This window comes from Alligator mississippiensis, chromosome 11 (genome assembly GCF_030867095.1).
Source record: "Alligator mississippiensis isolate rAllMis1 chromosome 11, rAllMis1, whole genome shotgun sequence".
Lineage (NCBI taxonomy): Eukaryota > Metazoa > Chordata > Crocodylia > Alligatoridae > Alligator > Alligator mississippiensis.
Genome location: NC_081834.1, coordinates 65,479,600 through 65,499,853, shown reverse-complemented (window position 1 = coordinate 65,499,853; position 20,254 = coordinate 65,479,600). Strand labels below are relative to the sequence as shown.

The following is a 20,254-nucleotide window of genomic DNA, read 5'->3' as shown; positions in this document are numbered from 1 at the left end:
CCCCGCATGGCATTTGACAGCACTACTGGAAGCAGCTGCACCTAAAGGGGAGGCTTTTGGTGGTGTCTGACCCATACCCCAGCCCCAGGCAGGGTCTGCACTGCTCAGCAAGTCCCAGTCACCCTGGGCCCGCCGAGAGTGGCAGCTCTGACAAGCACGAGTGGTTCAGGGGAGGGCAGTGCACATGAGAGCCTGCCCTGCCGGAGCCTGCAAAGAAAGGCCCATGTTCTCGGTGGGGGAGCGCTGGTTGAGGGAACCAGGAGGGAGCAGCAGTGGGTTTGGCAGGTGGGCAGAAGCAGCGCCTCCCTGTAGCAGAATTGAACCCGGTCTGCCACATGACAGTCAGGGACACGTAACACTGTAATAACCAGGACAACGCTGATGGATGTGCTGCCAACCCCTGGCACATGGGGAAGGGAATCAGGCTCTCAAGAGCCAGCTGTCTCCAGGAACAGGACCAGGAAGCTTCTTCTGACTACTGGGGGAGGAGATGCAGCTGAGAGAAGGTGGCCAAGGATTTTCGGGGTGGACAGATGCACTTGCAGCCTGGACAGCTAGGTCTCAATCTCCTTAGACTCCAGCCTTGTCCGTAACGGTGCCATGACACGTGGGTAAAGAGAACAGGACTCGCCCCCGCCTCTGCCCCCACAAGAGCTTAGCAGAGTGCCACCAGAGCAGCAGGGCAGAGCGGTCCTGGAAGGCTTTGTCTGCCGGACCCCAAGGGGAATCACAACCAAGGTTGCCCCTCTCTCCTGACACAGCTCAGCCTGTTTTGGCACAGAGGGATGCTCGGAAAAGGAGAGGACCCCAGAACCAGCTCCACTGCAATCCCCGCTGCCCTCAGGACCCCTGACGCTGGCCGCAGCACCTGGGGCCCTTTCCTGTGCACCCTTCCCAGCTGTGGTGCCCCTTTGTGTGTGGGCCTCCCCTGTCTCATTTGTGTTATTATACACTTCTGTGATCCCAAGCATCTGAGTAATTTTACTAAGGCACTTGTTTGACTCAGTTTTGTGTGGCAAAATTGAGTAGTTAATTTTGACATTGTGTGCTGTGCTTTATGTATTAATGAACCATGTAAACATTTAACAGGTCTATTTATTAATGCTTCTTGATACATACATGTTTATAATGGGGTGAGGGGGCCTCCAATTTTCTGTTTGCTCAGGGCACCTATAACATTTAATCCGCCAATGGGTGTGGGAGTCACGAGTCAGGCATCCCCGAAAAATGTCCAGGCTAGTGCAGTTGGTCCCAAGGTTGGAGAAGGAGCAGCGCTGGGAGCCCTACCATTGCCAAGGAAAAAGGCAGCTGTAAATCCCCATTCTCTAACCCTCACCGAGCTCGAGGTGCTCCAGCATCCCCCAGGCATGTGAGCAGAACATCTTCACTGCACAAACCAGGTGAAACCACCAAACCCCAACACTGCACCCAGCTGAGAGATCCCCTGCTGGGAACATGCACCCCAAGAGGACCCCTCCCACAGCCAAGCCTGACCCCACCACTACAAACCCTCCCAGACCCAACCCACCCATGGGAGCCAAAGGGCCAACCCTGGTGTGTTTAGGAAGGAGGAGGCTGAACAGACCTCCAGAAATCCCACACAGGCAGCTCTAAACTTTTCCTATTCTCTCATCCTTCACTGAATCCTTGAGCAGGCTGCTCCAGCAGCCCCATGCAGCAGACTCCCAGCAACCTCACTACAGGAACTGGCTTGCAAAGCCCCCAAATCCCATAGCACAGCCCAGCCAGGACATCTCAAGATTCCCAAAGAGCCCTGGGACAAGAGGAACCATCCCACACCCAAGCCTCACCCCAACGCTACGAACCCTCCCAAACCCAATGCCGGCTGGAGCCCCAGAGAGCAAACCGCCCAAGGCAGAGAGGAAGGCATTGGGTCATGGGGGCTTGGCACACCATTGCATACCTGCCCCTTACCGAGAGCTCCACAGGTGCACTGGGAGCAGGCCTGTACTGGTGTGGTAATCGCGTAGGGGGCAACAGGCCCAGCAGCACGCCAGCGAAGGCCCCTGCTCTTCATGATACCCAGAGCCAAGCCTGGCTGTCGCCAAGCTGGGCCAGGCTCTGCTGTCATTGGAGGTACTGTAGGGTAACAGGGGCCTAAGCAGCCCAGGTATCAGCCGCTCAGCAGCGTGAGGGCAGTTCCCAGGCCTGGGACAGCTGTGTGATCCTTGCTGCCCAAAACCCCAGCCTCTTCCACGGCTGCAGGATGCGGACCATGGGGAAGCTCTGGGCCTCACTGCCACTGCAACTCCAGGGGAAAGAAGGACAGGTATGGTATGGGCACACGGCCCCGTCTCCTCAGCTGTTGGCTGGACCCAGCACATGCTTCTCCCAGGCACACCGTCCGCACCTGACTATGGGGCTGGGAGCTGCCTCTGGAGCCAGGGACAGCTCCCCCCACTCCCCAGGCCCCCAAGGCCAGGCCTGATCCCATGCCTCTTGCCAACCTGGAGCTTGCATGGGGAGAGACTGGAGCTCCCCCCAGGCTGTTTTTCATTTGGGCAGAGCAGGACAGGTGCAGTCCTGGACCAGGCTGATACTGTTGGGTGCAAATGTGTGCCCAAGAGGCACATGTGTGCACTTGCTCCCAGGCACAGTTTAATCCTGGAGTTACTGTGCCCACTCAGTGTCTATCTCTTCCGTGGTCCTGGTCCCTACTCTGGTGTTTCTTACTTCCCAATCTCATTTTCTCTTCTCCCCGTAGGTTCTCTTCTTTTGTATCTCTGTATTCACCTCTCCCCTTGTCCTCTCTCCTTCCCCTCCTGCTCCTTCTCCCTTGAAACTCTCCTTGGTTCCATGTTGACCAGGCAGGGGTGGGGAGGGAAGAGCACCCTCGTCCTCAGGGTTACATGAACTATCCTCTCATTTCCTCACTTTCCAATATAGAGCCTAGCAGTTCAGACAATGGCATCCTCTGCAAAGTGAGAGAAAACAGAAAACTCATTACAGGAGTCTCCTGACTTGAGTTGTAAGAGCAGGGGAACTTCTGTGACCAGTACTGTTTCTTGGGCTTCTTTCCTGCCCCATCCTAACCATCAGGATGCAATCCTTCTCCTAGCCTCAGTTATCAAGACATCACTGTACTCTCCCCACTTTAAATAATAGTCATCTTTGCCTTTCATTCTGTTACTGCATGTCCCAAATCACGTACATGCTCTCATCTGCCCCTACAGCAGCCCTTCCTGGTCCAGCCCCCAACACGATCCTCCTGGAAACAGGCATGTGGAGCACAGTGCCCAGGGCAGTCCCACATGGTCCCACCTGCCCCAAATGAGTTTTCTGTGGTCTGCTGTGAGGAGTTTCAGAGTAACTCCTACTTTTCAATTGAAGTTGCTGGTATCCAGCACAGCTGGGGGGCTGTCCCTTGTAACAGAGTCAGAGTTTGCAGTTGGAGAACTCCTGTCTTGTCTGGGTTACATGACTTAGTTTCAATTGCTGCTGCCCAATGTTGTAGGTGCTGGGAGAGGGGGGTTTGGGGGGGGGGGGACAACTGTGAACTGTACCCCATGCTCATCCTGGTTTGTAAAAGCCAACTGAGGGAGACTAGAAGCATTGTTAGCTGGGGATGTCAGTGCCTCCCAAAGGTTGATAGCCAGATGCAGCTGAAGCCGCTAAGATGAGTGGAGCGTTTTGCTTGAGTGTTGATGCTCTAGGAAACTTTTAAAGAGAGCTCTGGATCAGTGAGGTGGCTGTGCAGAGTAGGTGTATCCATGATCCTTGTCAGATCTTTCTCAGTCCGACCTCTCCAGGTAGCACCAGAAGGACTGGATTCAGGATTGGAATCAAAAATGGAATTGGGAAAGGAGATAATCCAGATCTGGGGAGAACACCAAGTCCCCGGTTGTGTGAACAATACCATGGCCACCTCTGGAGATATGGGCTAGAGAGATGGAAGGAGAAGGTACATGAGATCCCAGTACATGAAATTGTGGGGAAACCGGTGCAAGAGATCTCAAAGCTGTTCCCACAGCGACACTTCTTCCCAGAGGTGCAGGGAAGCTGAGAAGCGCCTGGGATGCTTGTTCCAGTGCGTCGTCCATGGCATCGGGGCTCACTAGATGCAGCTGGAGGATGGGTAGGAGCATCAGTGAGTTTCAACAGGATCCACCAAGTTTTGGAAGTGGTGCCCGCTCTCTTCCTTGGTTACGGCTCAAGACAGTAAAATGGCAAGGCAACAAAAAGGCAGGACTTCTTGGGGCAGGAACTTCCTTCTGGGACTGTCCTTAGGCCTGCAACCTGCTGCAGGCTTATCTGGCACTGATGTGGTAAAGCGTCTCCTTAAAAAAAGAAGTAATGATTCATAGATACATAGATGTTAGGGTTGGAAGGAACCTCAAGAGATCATCGAGTTTGACCCCTTGTTTAGGCAGGGAAGAGTGCTGGGGTCAGATGACCCCAGCTAGATGCCTCTCCTGCTCTCTCTTAAAGACCCCGAAGGTAGGGGAGAGCACCACCTCCGTTGAGAGCCCATTCCAAGTTTTGGCCACCCTTACCATGAAGAAGTTTTTTTCTGATCTCTAGCCTAAGTCTGCTGTCTATCAGTTTGTGACCATTGTTCCTTGTTACCCCAAGAGGCACCCTGGTGAACAAAGCATCTCCGATCCCTTGCTGCGTCGCCATAATGAATTCATAGGCGGCCACAAGATCACCTCTCAGCCTTCTCTTGTGGAGGCTGAAGAGGTCCAGGTCCCTCAGTCTCCCCTCATAGGGCTTGACCTGTAAGCCCCTAACCATGAGTGGCCCTTCTCTGGACCCTCTTCAGTTTATCAACATCCTTCTTGAAGTGCGGCGCCCAAAACTGGATGCAGTACTCCAACTGCGGCCTGACAAATGCTGCATAGAGGGGAAGTATCACATGTTTGGATCTATTTGCAATGCATCTGCTAATGCACGATAAAGTGCAGTTAGCTTTGCCGATGATTTCGTCACACTGACAACTCGTGTTCATCTTGGAGTCCACTATGACTCTGAGATCCCTTTCCGCTTCCCTGCTGCTGAGAGGGTCACGTCCCAGCCAGGAGGTGCGCTGGATATTTTTGCACCCTAGGTGCAGCACTCTGCACTTGTCCTTGTTGTACTGCATCCTGTTGTGTCCTGCCCACTTTTCTAACCTGTCCGCGTCTGACTGCAATCGTTCCCTACCCTCCAGAGCGGGCACTTCTCCCCACAATTCAGTATCCTCTGCAAATATGAAGAATGTACACGTCACCCACATCCAAGTCACTCATGAAGATGTTCAAGAGTACAGGTCCAAGGACCGAACTTGAATTTGAATGCTCCTTAGTCGTACCTGCAGACTCACTCCCCCAAAAGGAAAACAGATCCGTTTCCCAACAGCCAGGCATGTCCCTCTGGTGGGCTGTCTGCCCCGCACGGTAAACCCGTGTCTAACAGGCAATCTGCGGAGATCGACAAACTAGTGAAGCAAGTTGCGGAGAAGCGCGGGGCTCAGCTCACCCACATGGGAACTCCTGCGGCCAGAGCTTGATTTGTGTCCGGTTTGCGAGGCATGTTGTTGCGACGTCCAGAAATACAAGGACTGCGGCGGGAGCGATGCCGAGACCTGGGGCCCGGACCGCGGCGGCCCCGGACAAGGGAGCTCCGCCCAGGGGCGCTTTCGCCGAGAAACAGGCGAGACCAAACCCCGCCGGCGCCGCGCTCCTCCCGGCCCGGCCCGGCCCGGCCCGGCCCGGCCTGCCCCCCCCCGCCCCCCCCGGACAGCCGGGCCTGAGGTGCCCGAGCAGGGGCCGCTCCCCGGGACGGGACGGGCCGGGCACGGCAGGTCCCGGGAGCAGAGGAGCCCCCGCCCGCTCCCCCTGCACCCGACGGCGGCACACGCGGAGGAGCCGCAGCCGCAAGCGGGGAGGCCCGGGCTACCGCCTCCCTCGGGGCTCCGCGGAGGGCGGCCGCAGGGAGACAGCGCGGGCGGGCGGGCGGGCGGAGCTGCGGGGCCAAGGAGCAGCCCCGGGGTCGGTCCCCAGGGAGCAGCCCTCGCGGACCCCGGGGCCGCCCCCCCCCCCCCCCCGCACACGCGGGCCGGCAGGGCCGGGGCGTGCGGGCCGCGGGCGCGGACGGGCCAGGCGGCGCCTCCCCGGGGCCCAGCGCTGCCCCCGCCCGCGCCCTGCCAGCGCCGGCCGGCCGGCCGGCCTCCCTGTGCCGCGGAGGAGTGCCCCCAGGGCCCGGCACAGCCCTGCAGCCCACCTCCCCTCCAGCCGGCCCCCCGGCCCTCCCCTGCCCGCCGGGGCTGACCCAGCCCCGCGCACGCAGGCCCCGCCGCCCGCACGCCGGGGAAGCCGGGGAGACCCCCACGGAGCCAGGCAGGAGGTGTGCAGGAGCGGGGCAGCGCCGACAAGGACGGAGGTTTCCAGTGACCTTCAGCACCGGGACATCCGCAACACAGGAGTTTCATGCTCGTTTCAAGAAAACATCGCTCCATCCCACAACAGCCCGTGGGAGGCTCAGGGTCAGCACGAGTCGGGCAAGGCTGCGGAGCAGGCGGGGACCCACTCTGCCCTTCACCGATTCCCTTTCCCAGTGGGGACGACGGTCTTGGGCTGTCTCTGGTGCCGAGACGCAGGCAGAAGAGCAGGTGCAAGACAGCAAACTTCTGTGTCACTTCCTTAGGAGACTTTGGTTCTTCACCCAAGCCCATAAGATGGTGGGTAAGAGCCAGGGGCCGTCTCCGAATCCCAATGGACCTGCTCTCTGACAGCGAGTGCATGGATCATCCAGGAGGAAAACCCCCTCCCCGCCCACACCACAACTTTCCATCAAGCAAACCAGGCGGGCAGCACCTCCTGAGTGACAGCCCTGTTCCCCCACGCCCAGCTCTGCAGGGACACGGGCCGTGCGTCTCCAGCAGGTACAGACGCTTCTCCCAGCACAGCGTCAAAGGAGCAGCTTGTTACACGGGTCAGACCTGCGCCTGGCTGCAGTGCTCTGCTTACTCTCACCTTAGGGAAGTTGTCCACGGGAGCCCCTTCCCATCCTTCTCTGTTTAAAAGGTCTCCCTCTGAGACTGGGAGAGGGGAGTGGGCTCAGCACTGGCCACAGGCAAGTGCCTCAGGATCGTAAGACAGGAGGACTGGAAGGGATTTCAAAAGTTCATCTACTCCAGCCCCCTCTCAAGGCACGAGCATACTTGACTAACAAAGCCCAGCCCAGCCCAGTGTCTATCTGTCCTTCTCTTAAAAGCTTCCAAGGATGGAAACACCACAATTTCTCTAAGTAGATGGTACCAGTGTTTGACCAGTCCCATCCATAGATCTTGTGGTAGTGTTGCAAAATGATGTTGGATGCCCAGTTTCAGCCAAATGTTGGCTGTTTGTAACATCCAACCTCTGGTCCAGACAGAGCTCCTCCATAGAAATCCTCTTTGCAGGGACTCTATTCAGGAACCAGTACAGCCAGTGGCACCGAGCACAGGAAGAGGCCAAGCCCAGCAGCACCGCTGGCCTCATGGCACGTGGAGCGGCAGGGCAAGCACTTCTGCAGCTGCTGGTTGGAGTTTCCCTGGGGGATCTCCCCTACCCCACAACCCCTCGCCCTAACAAGCTGCTTGCCATGGGCTGTTGGTTTCCAGCCAGGGCCCTCCCTAGGGCAGGGCTGGGCCACGTAGCCGCAGCCCCATGTGCATCACATGCCAAGCTTTTGTCAGGGCCCTTCCTGTTTGCTCCTCTGAGGAAAAGTGTCTCAGGCTCCAGTCTTCCCTTCCACATCTCCTCAGCACAGCGTTTTATGAGAGGTTCAGATGCCGGTGCCACACTGGCACACACGGCCATTCAGTGCAGCGCCAGGGAGTGCCCCTGTGCTGGGAGAGCTGGGATTGAGACCCCAAGACGCGCATGTCACGTCCAGGGAGCCCAACCTCTGTTAGCCAGGCTGAGAGCCCCCGTCAGTCCCCGCTGAGCTGGGCTGGGTTGGACATCAGCTTGTGGCCCCGAGGTGTCAGGCTGGGCACTAGCACTTCCCTGGGGCAGGCAGAGCCCCTCCGCAGGGCTGTGGAGAACATGGTTCTGGAGATACTCTTTCCATGTCAGGACATTGCAGAACCTCAGCGACAGCCTCCTCCTCTGCCACAAACACTGCTCACACCCGCAGTGCTGGGGAGCCCAGGGCAAGGCTGCTGCGGCTGAGGAGATGAGAAAGCGTTTGCAGTGTCCCATGCGAGAGGCTGGTGAGTGATGTGCTGTGTATTTGCTACAGTGCCTCAGACACAGAGTACTGTTCCCCGTGCTTATTCACTGCCTGTCTGGACCAATGCAAATGTGCTGTTTTCCCTGAAGAAGATGCCTTCCTCATTGTGCCAAATCTGCAGAGTCTCCACATCGCTGCCTGGTTTTCTCACATTCTTCATTACTTTTCATATTTGCAAGCTGGAATCAGGTAGGTATCTGCTCCATATTAATATGGCCTCTGCTGCTGCTGAAAGGTTTATTTAGTTTTTTATTGACACATTGTTCCACATTGTTCTAGTCTTTTCTGGCAAATGGAAAAGAAACTGTGAGAATTTCCAGACTGCATCAGCATCACTGTGTGGGAAGAAAAAATGAATACATCTAAAATTAAAGTTTTCCTCTTTCTCCCCAAGCATACAGAAGAATAGATCTATCGCCCGATCATATTTCCATATTTCTGTGCACTTCTATGTTCCTCGTTCCCACAGTATCCTAACATCCTCCTTCTCGTCTTTCCACTGGCTTTTCAAAACCAATATTGAAGGGGAAAATTCTCTTTTACATAACATTTTAATGATTTGATATTTGTATCTAATTCCAAAATGTGATTAAAATATCAAGGCACCAATACATTTTATGGGATACAATGTTCAGAAAATGTCCAGTGAAAAATGTTGACATTTCTATTACAAGAAAATACACATGTTGTATTTATTCAGGATATTCTGTCCTTTCCCAGACACTGAATATCTTAGCTTGGGCACCCAGTTGCAGTTCGAGTTGCTCAGCCCTTTCTATTTTAAGCCTGTGATTTGAGTTATTTGTCCTTTTCCCAGTCCAGGCTGAAACTCTGCCAGCTGGGTATCCATCTCCTGTTGAGTATCTTGGGTTTCTCTTTTTACTTCTGAGCTTATTTTGGGGTGATTTGGTACATTTTACAGCCCTGTTTACAGTTGTTGGACCTGATCAGCCAGTCACTGCCATTGTGGGGGAAGAGATTGCCGCCTGGGCTAACTGTATGTGGGAGAGAAGTTAGACAAGATTTCAGGCACGAAGCACCCTTCCTCGGACTATGTTTAGACAGGGAACCTTTTTATTTGCATGGGGTTTTTTAAATGTAAAAAAACCCCAATTTAATATCTAATTTCTTAATGTTCTTGCTATTTATGGATTTAATACACTAATGAAACATCAAAATAATAATAATAATAACACCCCTCCCCCCCAAAAAACCCAAACAGCATCCCTAGAGAAGATAGCTAATGCTACTGCCATTAGTCTTCACGAAATAAATATTGAACTGAAGGAAATAAGACAGATGACTTTACAAAACAGACTTGCTTTAGATTACATGTTAGCCAGCGAAGGAGGAGTCTGTGCTTTAATTGGTAAAGAATGCTGTACTTACATCCCCGATAATTCAGAAAAAATACAAGATTTGGCTGAACATATTCAAGAGGAAGCAGCTAAATTACATGAGCCAGACAATTGGAATTTAAGTTCATGGTTCAGGTCCCTTTTTGGCTCCTTAGGATCCACCATTATTCATGGATTATTGATATTCTCTATTATTATCGTCCTGTTATGTGTAGTTTTCATGCTCGTACGTTGTTGTCTAAGCTACGTATCTAAGCAAACCCAACCAGGGAATAGATTAATGTCCCTGCAAAAATCTGAACAAAAAATCAGCAGGAGGAAAATGGAAGAAAAAACACCACAGAAACTAAAATAATGGTACTAAAAAGATGTGAGCAGATTGAAAGAAGATACAGAAGGATGCAAGATGAAATAAAGAGACTCATGGGAATAGAAATAGAATAAGATGAGACTTGTAAGTCTCAAAGGGGGGAAATGTGGAAGTCAAAAGAAGCGGTTGTTGGTGAAATGGTCGGGGTGGCCGTCTAAATTTAACAGCTGGGTGGAAGCCTCTCAAGTTTGTAACTTGAGTTTTATAAATGGGTCACAACAGGCCATTGACCCAATCTTAAGGGGGCCCAATCTTAAGGGGGTTCCCAGAGGCTACTCTAAAGATTAGTAAAGATTAAAGAAAGCTACTCTATGCAGTGGGACTAAGTGCTCAGTCTACAAGATCCCATTAAGCAGCTCTGTGATGCTTAGTTTTGGTTCTCAAACTATGGATTTGTGTCTCCAGAAATAACAATCCTTGTTAACAGCAATATATGGAGATAAGAGACAACAGACCCACCCATTAGCCCTCTTGTCTCTCTGTAAGTTTGTGTACATGGGGTTAAGCCCTTACCTCTCTCTAAAAGTGCAAAGTTTCAAGAAATTAAATGAACAACATCTGGAAATGGGTGGCGACATGCACTCTTCGACGTGTTATCCCTGGTTTTGAAATGCATAATGCAATATATCTGGAACAAGTAAGAAATTTCAACCATCGCATAAAAAGGGCGGTTAACCCCTGAGCTACCAGAAACACAGGGTTCCACCAATTTGTGAGGACCCTCATACCTCAGCTTGGAGTAAATGAATGGGAACAAGCCATAGCTAATATTGCAGCCACAACGGAAGCTATGGGGAACACTACTGCTGATGCTATCCAGGCCTTACAAGAAGAGATCTCCCAGATCTCACAAGTAACTATACAAAACCACATGGCCCTACACTACCTACTGGTGTCCCAGGGAGGAGTATGTGTCCTGGTAAACTCCACCTGCTGTGTTTATGTCAATCAAAACAAGCGAATAGAGACAGACATTCACAAAATCCACAACCAGTTTAGGGTCCTACACCAGGTAGCCTCAATAAATACCAAATGGGGAATCGAAGATATGTGGTCCTGGCTTACCTCCTGGCTGCCCAGCCTTGGGGCTCTGGGAAAGAAAATTCTGTATGGAATAATGTCTGTTCTAATACTGTGAGTAGTGCTATATGTTTTACTTCAATTGTCTCTTTGCTGCATACGCACTGGTATGCAAACGTTTGGCAAGATTAGTAAACCTAAGATAGAGAACAAAATAATGATATTACAGACATGTGGGCAAATTGAGAAGGAACAAGAAGAAAGATATAATGAAATAAAAGGGTTAATGAGCATTGAAATTTAAGGCTAAAATGAGGCTTAAAAGTCTCAAAGTGGGGAGCGTGGAATTCAGAAATTGCTGGCCTTAAACTTTGACCAGACTTTGTAAGAAAAAGATGTGAGTGGAAAAGGACAAGTTTTGTCTTTCAGTTGTTAGCAGAAAGCGTTTGTTCTAGCAAACCCTGTCTCCCCCGTAACCGCTTCCCGATAACAGCAAGACAGCACGTGATTAGTGTCTATAGCTGCTTGTTCTAAAAAATGCCATGATACGATCATGTGAGTTGTAGTGGCTGTTTAAAGGTATATAAGTTGCCTGATTTTGCTTTTGGAGAGAGATCTCTTCCAAGTGCTTGGTGACTCCATGTCACTTTGAGGTCTCTCCTACAGCTGAAGTTTCATTTAAATAAAAAGCTTCTGCTGACCTGACTCAAACGTATCCTGCGTGTGTTTCCATTACACCTCTACCCCTTTTCTCTCCACCTCAAACTTCATGGTTGGTGTCAGATTAAGCTGGCTGAGTAGAGGACTCACTGAGATTTGCAACTGAGACCGCAGAGTCTCAAGGAGGATGAAATGCAACAGAAACAGAAAGCCTGGCATGATATCATGATCACGCCTTGCCATTATAAGAACAGGTTTGGCAGAGAAATTCCCGTCATTACAGAGAAAGTGGGAAACCCCCTAGAAGTCACAGGAGCTGTTCTGGAGTCCCGGCACAACGGCATCAACAAAACCACATGCAGGTCTAGCAGGGGGTCACAGGCAGGGTGGTTGAGGCAGCTGAGCCTTTCCTGAGTCACAAGGCTGATGGGCCAATCTTAGATGTAGGTGCCTGAAAGGCATTTTCTCAGAGCATCCTCCAGGGCAGGGAGTTGAGCTGCAGGGAAAAGGACTCTCTATCCCCATCTTCTAACCTACAGGATACAGAGAATAAGTCCAATGTGAAAAATAGGCATCCGCTCTGCTCCCAACCCCTCTGCAAAGAACTGGGCTCCAGGGAAGGCCAAGTCACTGCTGCATTTGGGAGGGCTCTTATATGGAAGTAGAGCCCCCCTGACAGGGATCAGCAGTGTGGTCTCAGGATCTGGGTTTTAAGCTTCATGTTAAAGTCCCTAGTGTATAAGAGGCATGGAAATGGGGTCTGCAACAGAGTCCATGGGTCTTGAAGAGCCAGTGCCCACTACCCCAAAGCTTCCTCAGTGAGATGTGACAGGAATTAATTCACTTAAATTGCAACAGGGGAGACTTAAAGTGGGGACTAAGAGGTTCATAACTGGGTGGCTCAGCCTTGCCACAGGTTACTGACAATTTCTGGGCAGGTCAGACACACACTTGTCCGGGATTGTTTAGAAAGGGATGAGCAGAGGGTTATACTAGATGCCGCTCTTTCCAGCCAGGTTTTTCCAAGGGCGCAGGCAGATGTTACATCTCTCCTGTGATTAACATATTCATTGAGTGATACATTACAACATGACACATGTCCAAGCTATTTACCAGGTAATAACAACCCTAAAAATGGTGATCCCGCCTCAGAGATGTTACTTGTAAAAGGTAGAACTTGTTGCAGCGAGACTGTATCCAGCTTGTGTGCAGTGCTGCTAAGTGTCTTCTGCAACCCTGCCCAGCTGGAGTCTACCAGAGACTGATGATACTGTCCAGAGCTGCCGGCTCATTGGCCCAGACGGGAGTAACTTGCAGGCAAAGCATTGAAGAGGAAGCAATTCTCAGAAAAGGTCCAAATTCCTGGAGCGGGGCAGGGGGTGACGCTTGTGCTCAGTGGTGCAGACTTCCCCCCTGAGCAGCAGCAGAAGCTCAGCCGTGGCAGGCGGTTGGGAGTGCAGAGCAGCGGGGGAGGGTCTGAAACCCATGGGTCTATACTATGGGTTTCTCCTCCCCCTCAAATACCTGAGGGGCAGGGAACTGGAGTGACATAGCCACGTACACATGAGAGTTAGGATTTAGGAAGGGTCTCATGGTTAGTACTGTTAATGCACTGGTCAGTTTAAAAAGGCAGGGATTTCAGGGGTGGAAAGGTAGGGCTGGCACTGGAAGCTGCCTGAAGCATAGAAATAGGGGCTGGAGGTAAGAGTTAGTGCCAAGGGCTATGCTTAGAAGCAGGACCCAGAGACAAGATTAGGGTTGCTCTCATCTCAGTGAGCCCTAGCTCCATGTGCCCCCTGCAGTCATGGAAGCCCCAGACCAAAGCAGGGGTGGGTGGGGGCAGACGACCTCTGTAGTCAGTGCTGGGTCCATGTCAGGGAGCTTCCTGGCTTTCCAACCCAACAGCACCCATGGATCATATGAAAGCCAGGCTGGAAGGGGCCTGGTAAGGTCACATCTAGTCTCTGCTCCAGGCAGGATCACCCTTGATTAAACCACTCAGCCAAATGTCTGTCCAACCTGCTCTTGACACCTTCCTAGGAAGGAGATTCACAATTCCTCCTCTGGAAGCCTGTTCAGCGCTCGACCGCCCTCAGTCAGAAATGTCCTTCTCATCTGAAACTTCAATTTTTCCTGCTTCAGCTTGAGGCCATTGCTCCTAGTCCTGTCCCAGACAGCCAGGGAGGAAAGGATGGTCTGGCCTGTCCTCCAGGTGCCTTTGAGGAGGGACCTTCCCCAGACGACTCCTGCACTGAGCTGTAGTTAGACCAGAGCTTTCCAGTCCCCGGACTTTAGACTGGAGGTGCCCCAGGAATGGATCTAGGGGTTCCAGGGCCTAATCCTCTTGCAAGGGCTGGGGCAGGGGGTGATTGGTTAGTGGAGATGTGAGCAGAAGGCCCCAGCATGTGACCATTCCCATAACTTCATAAGGGCAGACCAGTCCCCCCAAATGCACACAATCCCTTCCAGGGGCCTGCTAGTCTGAACTGGAGGGGAAAATCCTTCCTGGCCCCAAAGCCAGTGATCAGTGTCACTCTGGGCATGTGACCAAGACCCTCCTTCCTGTCATCAAACAAGGGAATTCTCCACACCCGCTCAGAGCACCGACCCACCTTGTCCCATGTCCAGCCATGGCCAATCTACTGATGTTTCAGGGCAAAAAGTCTTCCCAGTAATTTCTGCACCACCACAAATCTCACTCCTGCTCCCTGCAGCTGGATAGCTGGTGCCCTGCATCTCGAGACTATATTGTAGTTATTTAACAGCTGACCTGACAGTGATGAGGGCAGCCCAATGCTCCCCACTGGAGGAAGATGAGGGAATGAATGAGCAGTGGGGTTACATGTCACAGACTCCCAAGGCCAAGAGAACTGTAACAGCACCCAGCCCCCAAAGAGCAGAGTTTCTCCCAGACACTGCAGTAGAGCAGGCCATTGATGGGCATGCACAATGTCATGATAAAGCTTTCACATCACAACAGAAAAATCAGGAGCACAAGGCAAGAAAGGACCTCCTGAAGTCCTCTCCCATTGACTTTAGGGGATAGGAAAGACATGTGATCCCCTGCATAAACTCAGGATGAAACTGGATATGCGCAAGTCTAAAATGACTCCAAGCCACAGCGAGTCCACCCCACCCTGGTAACGCCATTGCAGTGATTAATCACTTGCTGCTGTTGTCAAAACTGAACTTATACGACTGCAATTTCGAGCTGGTGCCTCTGTTTATGCCGGTGTGAACAAGGGCAAAAGGGCTCCCCTTCTCTACTGGTGAGTGGCTGCACCCAGGGATAGAAGCCCTTCTCCTCAAGCTAAGGAGACTGAGCTCCTGCCACCTCTGGGTTGTGACATTGGTTTTCCAGCCCCCTGGTTATTTCTGTGTCCCTCTGGTATGTGTGCATCTTTCTTGATGTTTCAAATTGGATGCAGTGTCCTAAGCATGGTCCTACCAGTGCTGGGCACAGAGGTGAGATCCTTCCCCCGACCCCCCATCCCTCATCTCCACAGTTCTGGCTCCCCATTTCAGCCATTGAACACTGAATTAAAACTAGCGTTCCTGGGTGACCTTGGGACCTTCTCCGAGTCAGTCTAAGCAGCAAGTGTTGCCACCCAAAAGGAGCCACTCATTGCTGTGCCCCCTGCAACTCCAACATCACAAGCTCAGCCCTGTTTCAAGGTGGCCATAATTATATCACTGGCATACCTCACACATGCATCAATCTTGTGAAGCAGCTTCCCACTTGGTGGGTATGTAGCATAACAGACCCTGAAGCATCCCGTGAGCCAACAGACCAGAAGTTCAGCATGGTCAGATACTCAGGAACAGTCCACACAATCCACGTGATGATTGACATGCCAAAGAGCTACAGAGTGAGATTTCAGGACACTGGATTATGGGACCACATCAGACATCAGGTGGGGATTAGTCAAGGGAAGGAGCTTTCTCCCAAAAAGATCCCCCCGCACCACAGTCAGCCCCTGGGCTCAGAAGAAAAGCATTCTGGGTGTAGAGATGCCCATGGGCATGAGGTGGGACTTCCTGCCACTGTCCCCAGTCACATTTTTTTATCAATAGGAAAGGTAATTTTGCAGTCACAGGGTGCATCTACATATGAGACTTTGCTGTGCTCTAGACTAATCTAATGCAGGGGTAGGCAATGTTTTGTGGCTGGAGTGCTGAAAAAACCACAATGTCTACCTTGGAAGTTGTCAGAGTGCCAGCATGGCAGAAAAACAAAATTGGGTGGGGGGGGGGTGTTACATGGCAGGATGCACTGCAGATTAGTATAGTTAATAATTATAAATGTTGTTTTTGTCATCGTGTATTCCTTTCTTGTTGAGCATGTTGCAATGAGAGAGAGAAAAAAAGAGACAAATAAGAAAAAGAGGAGAGAGAGAAAGAAAAAGGAGAGCAAAGAGAGAACCAGACACATACACACAGAGAACCACGTGCACAAACATAGAGAACCAGAGCACACCCACAACAGACACATGCACACACACATCCAGAACCAGACACGTGTGTGCACACAGACACACAGAACCAGATGCATGGGTGCATGGAGCTGGGCTCCTGGGCTGATGGACAAAGTCTGACCTAACAATGCCCCGGTCCCACCAGAGCCCCTGTGCTTCTCCAGGGAGCCAGCACCCAGGCTGCAGCCAGACCGGAGCCTGCCCATTAGCCCAACCACCCACCCACCCCGCACAGCTAAGCCCGCAAAAGTTACGGTGCTCCTGGCAAGGGGCAGCGCCAGCCTCATCCTGGTGGGGGGCTGGGCCGGGGCTGGGCTCAGAGTGGGTGGGAGTCAGGTGGGCTCAGCTACAAGCCCCGCTGCAAGCAGCCTGGGCTCCGTGGTTGGCAGCAGCTACCAGAGCCTGGGCCGGCTGCAGTTGGGAGGCTGCAAACAGCTGCTCCAGGCTCCGGTATCAGCTCCATACCAGCGGCTGCATGCACACCTCAGAGCAGACGGTGGGGTTAGGGCCTGAGGTAGCACAGCCCTCCCGCTGTCCGCTCTGAGGTGCACGTGCAGTCACTGCCAGCATGGAGCTGATGCCAGGGCTGTGGAGCCTGCTGCAGCTGCCCAGAGCCCAGGCTGGCTACTAACAGCTGCGCCAGGCTCCAGAGCCCAGTCATCAGATCTGTGCCGGCAGTGGGGGAGAGGCCAGGGTTGTGCTGCCTCAGGCCCCTTACCCACAGTCCCCTCCAAGACGCACATGCACCTGCTGGTATGGAGCTAATCCGGAGCCTGGAGCTCCTGGCTGCAACTGGCCCAGGCTGTTGCCAACCCCGGAGCCTGGTTTGCTTGCAGCAGGTCTTGTAGCCACGCAGCCACCTGCTGGGAGCAGCCCAGGCTTGGTGGCTGCCAGCAGCTGCCTAGAGCCCAGGCTGGCGGTGACATGCTAAGAAAAATGGCCTCACTTGCCGTGCTCAGCACACGTGCCAGGGGTTGCTGACCCTTGATCTAATGTATGTTAAAACATCACTGTCTACATGAGTGTAGCAATTACTGCATAGCAGATTAGTTTAATGCACCATTTTTAGTATCAGTAGATACAGGTACTAGAAAATGGCACATTAAATTAAGGCACCAAAGTGCACATGTAGACGTTGACTCAGAGCAAATTGCTATGAATCAGCCCAGGCAGCAGGGTGGCACAGGTTAGTGCTACGCTCCGAGGGGTGGATGGGGAGGTCAGAAGGATTGGAGCTGTTCTGGGGAGTGGGTGGGCAGCTGTTCCCACCTCCTTCTGGAGCCCAGGCTTTACCACCACCCCCTCCCCACTACCACCCTCTGCCAGCCTGGGGCTGCTCCAAGTGTCCCCTGCCATCCCAAGTCTGGCACCCAGGGGAGTCTGGAGCTCCCCCCAGCTGTTTCTGGGGAGGGGAGGGTGGGGAAGGCAGGCAGGAGCACCCCGGAACTGAACAGCTGTAGATGCACATTCGGACGTGTGCCTGGGAACAATTTAAACACACCTGAATTTCCTGTGCAGAAAATTCAAGCACATGAATTGCAAAAGCTGACGTACCCACAGGGAAGCTTTCTCTGTATCCTAGGGGCAACAGCAGATGCAACAACTGTATCCGTGTCAAATCCCAAGGAAACAAGTGGTTATGATGTAACTGTTGTAACCTGGGCATGGTCCCATGTAGGTAAGAGCATAGTGAAGCAATTGCAGCGTTAACCCCTATTTCATGCAAGGTTCAAGTTCACCGGTTTGGCTGTGCTTACATTAGCAAAGGATCGTGTGTTGCCTCATCACAGCCAATGCACACTCCAGAGCAGTCACTCCTGTTCCCTTTTTAGATATCCCTCTCCCCCATCGTCTAAGCTGGGGTCAGATCCAGAACCAAGTCAGTCTTCTGTGCAGTGAAGGTACTTAGATGCCAGCTGAGAAGCATCAGGAGCAGGGAACCAGAAGTTACATCAGCTGGGAACTGATGACCAGATGTTTTCCTGGGATCTCTTGAGCATATTTTTAACAACATTTACAGCAGCAGGGTGCTGGGCACTGTGGTACTCCTGCTTTCCCTGGGGCAGGAGGAGGGCAGGGGCAGGTATGATATCTTGTGTTGTGTCATGGATGACTGTCTTTTTTGCCAAAAGCTTAGACAATGGATTTCTCTGAGATGGTTTGGATAGGGTTGATCCTGTCTCAGGCAGCAGGCTGGACTAGATGGCCTCTGGAGGTCCCTTCCAGCCTGTCTTCTCTATGACTGCATGATGAGAGGGTGTTTATGAGGACTTAAGACCCTGGCTTAGTTAAACATATTGATTAGGACTGGAGAGACCAATGCCAGTCACCCAGGCTTAAAACCAATGCATTACCAACCCACACAGAGCGGTCTATTGTGGAGGGTGAAGCAGCAACTGGACCGATTTTACATCTCAGTAGAATGACCCTACATCTCAGTGGATACATATTTATAACCTCTTCCTTACAGCCTATGAATATATCATTACAAAGCTGCTGGCCTTCATCTCTGATAACTCATGGTGATTGGAAGAGGTCCTACATAACTGGAAAAGGGCAAAGATAGTGGCCATATTTAATTAAAAGAAAAAGGAGGATCCAGGAAACTACAGACCGGTCAGCCTCACCTCAGATCCTGGAAAAATCATGGATCAGATCCTCAAGGACTCCACAAGGAGGAAGAGTTGGAAGTCCTTTCACAGTCATGGCACTAAGATTTGACTAGGAAGTTGCCTGTGAACAATAACTGGGTGTTAGGGGCAGGAACAGAGGCCCATGTTCATACCCCCACCCTGCCGCTTCAGGTCCGGGTCCACCTCCCCACCCTCCATGACTTCAGCCTGGGTCAGACTCCACCCCACAACCCCCGCTGCTTTTGGTCCTGGTCTGGATTCCCCACGCCCCATGTTTGCCTTGCATCCAGGCCTGATTTCCACCCCCGCCCCTTTTCAGGTGCTTCGGGTCCGGTCCAGCTTCCTCCCCTGTCCCAAACCCCTACTTCCCCACTGCCTCTTTGGATCCAGGACCACTCCCCATCCCCAATTCCCCCTATGTTGGGTCCAGGCCCACTCCTCCCCTCTCTACCACTACTTCAGGTCTGGTCCCTCCACACCCCCGCCACCACTTTGGGTCTTATGCCTCTCCCCTCCCACCCCACCCTCCAGGTCTGCCTGGCCCCCGTCCACGTGCCTCCCTGCACCACTCCCCTCCCTCCCTGTGCACCACCTCTCCCAAGGTGCGGCGTGGCACTCTGGTGGGCCCAGACCCAGTCGGCTCCCCCCAGCCCCACCCCTCCCTGCCCACTGCCTCCCCCTCCCTGCTGGCTATTCTGGGGGGTGGTAGGGCTGGGCAGCAGTGGGGGCTGCCACCATCATCCCCCCCCCCTGCACCCTCAGGGATGGAGACGAGAGGAGGAAGCCCAGCTGCTTGAAAGGCCACGGCTTGTTCCCCCACACAGCCCGGGCTGCCCAGCCAATCAGCGCCCATCCTCTCAGCAGCGCATGGGCAGTTGGCCTGGAGCAATATCGACAGATAGACAGACAGACGGACTAAGCCTTTTATTACATTAGCATTGGAATAACAGAGACCTGGTGGGAGCTCGCATGACTGGAGCACTGTCATGGATGGGTACAAACTGTCCAGGGAGGGCAGGCAGGGGAGAAGAGGAGGAGGGGTTGCACTGTGTGTAAAAGAGCTTGATAATTGCTCAGAGCTCCAGTACAAAGCTGGAGACAGGCCTGTTGAGAGTCCCTGGGTTAGGGCTAGAGGGGTGAGCAATAAGAGCAATGTCGTGGTGGGGATCTGCAAGACCACCACACCAGGAGGAAGTGGTGGTTGAAGCTTTCTTCAAACAGCTAGCAGGAGTTTCCCAATCACAGGCCCTGGTTCTCATGGGGGACTTCAATCACTGTGACATCTGCTGGGAGGGCAACAAAGCAGTGCCCAGGAAACCTAGGAAGTTTCTGGAGAGCGTTGGCCACAACTTCCTGGTGGAAGTGATAGAGTGGACAACTAGGAGTCTTGCTCTTCTTGTCCTGCTGCTCGTGACCAGGGAAGAATTGGCGGGGAATGTAGTAGTGGATGGCAACTTGGGCAGCAGTGACCATGAGACGAATGAGTTCAGGATCCTGAGGAAAGAAGGATGGAGAGCAGCA

At 52.7% G+C, this 20,254-nt stretch overlaps 1 long non-coding RNA gene across 1 annotated transcript; it reads right to left on the bottom strand.

The window, feature by feature from the left end:
* Nucleotides 1–1,077: 1,077 nt before the first annotated feature.
* LOC132244215 (uncharacterized) lies at nt 1,078–5,658 on the bottom strand. The gene is made up of 2 exons (XR_009455781.1): nt 5,312–5,658; nt 1,078–4,298 (listed from the first exon to the last, which is right to left on the bottom strand). It is a non-coding gene; the product is annotated as an uncharacterized LOC132244215 (long non-coding RNA).
* Nucleotides 5,659–20,254: the final 14,596 nt, after the last annotated feature.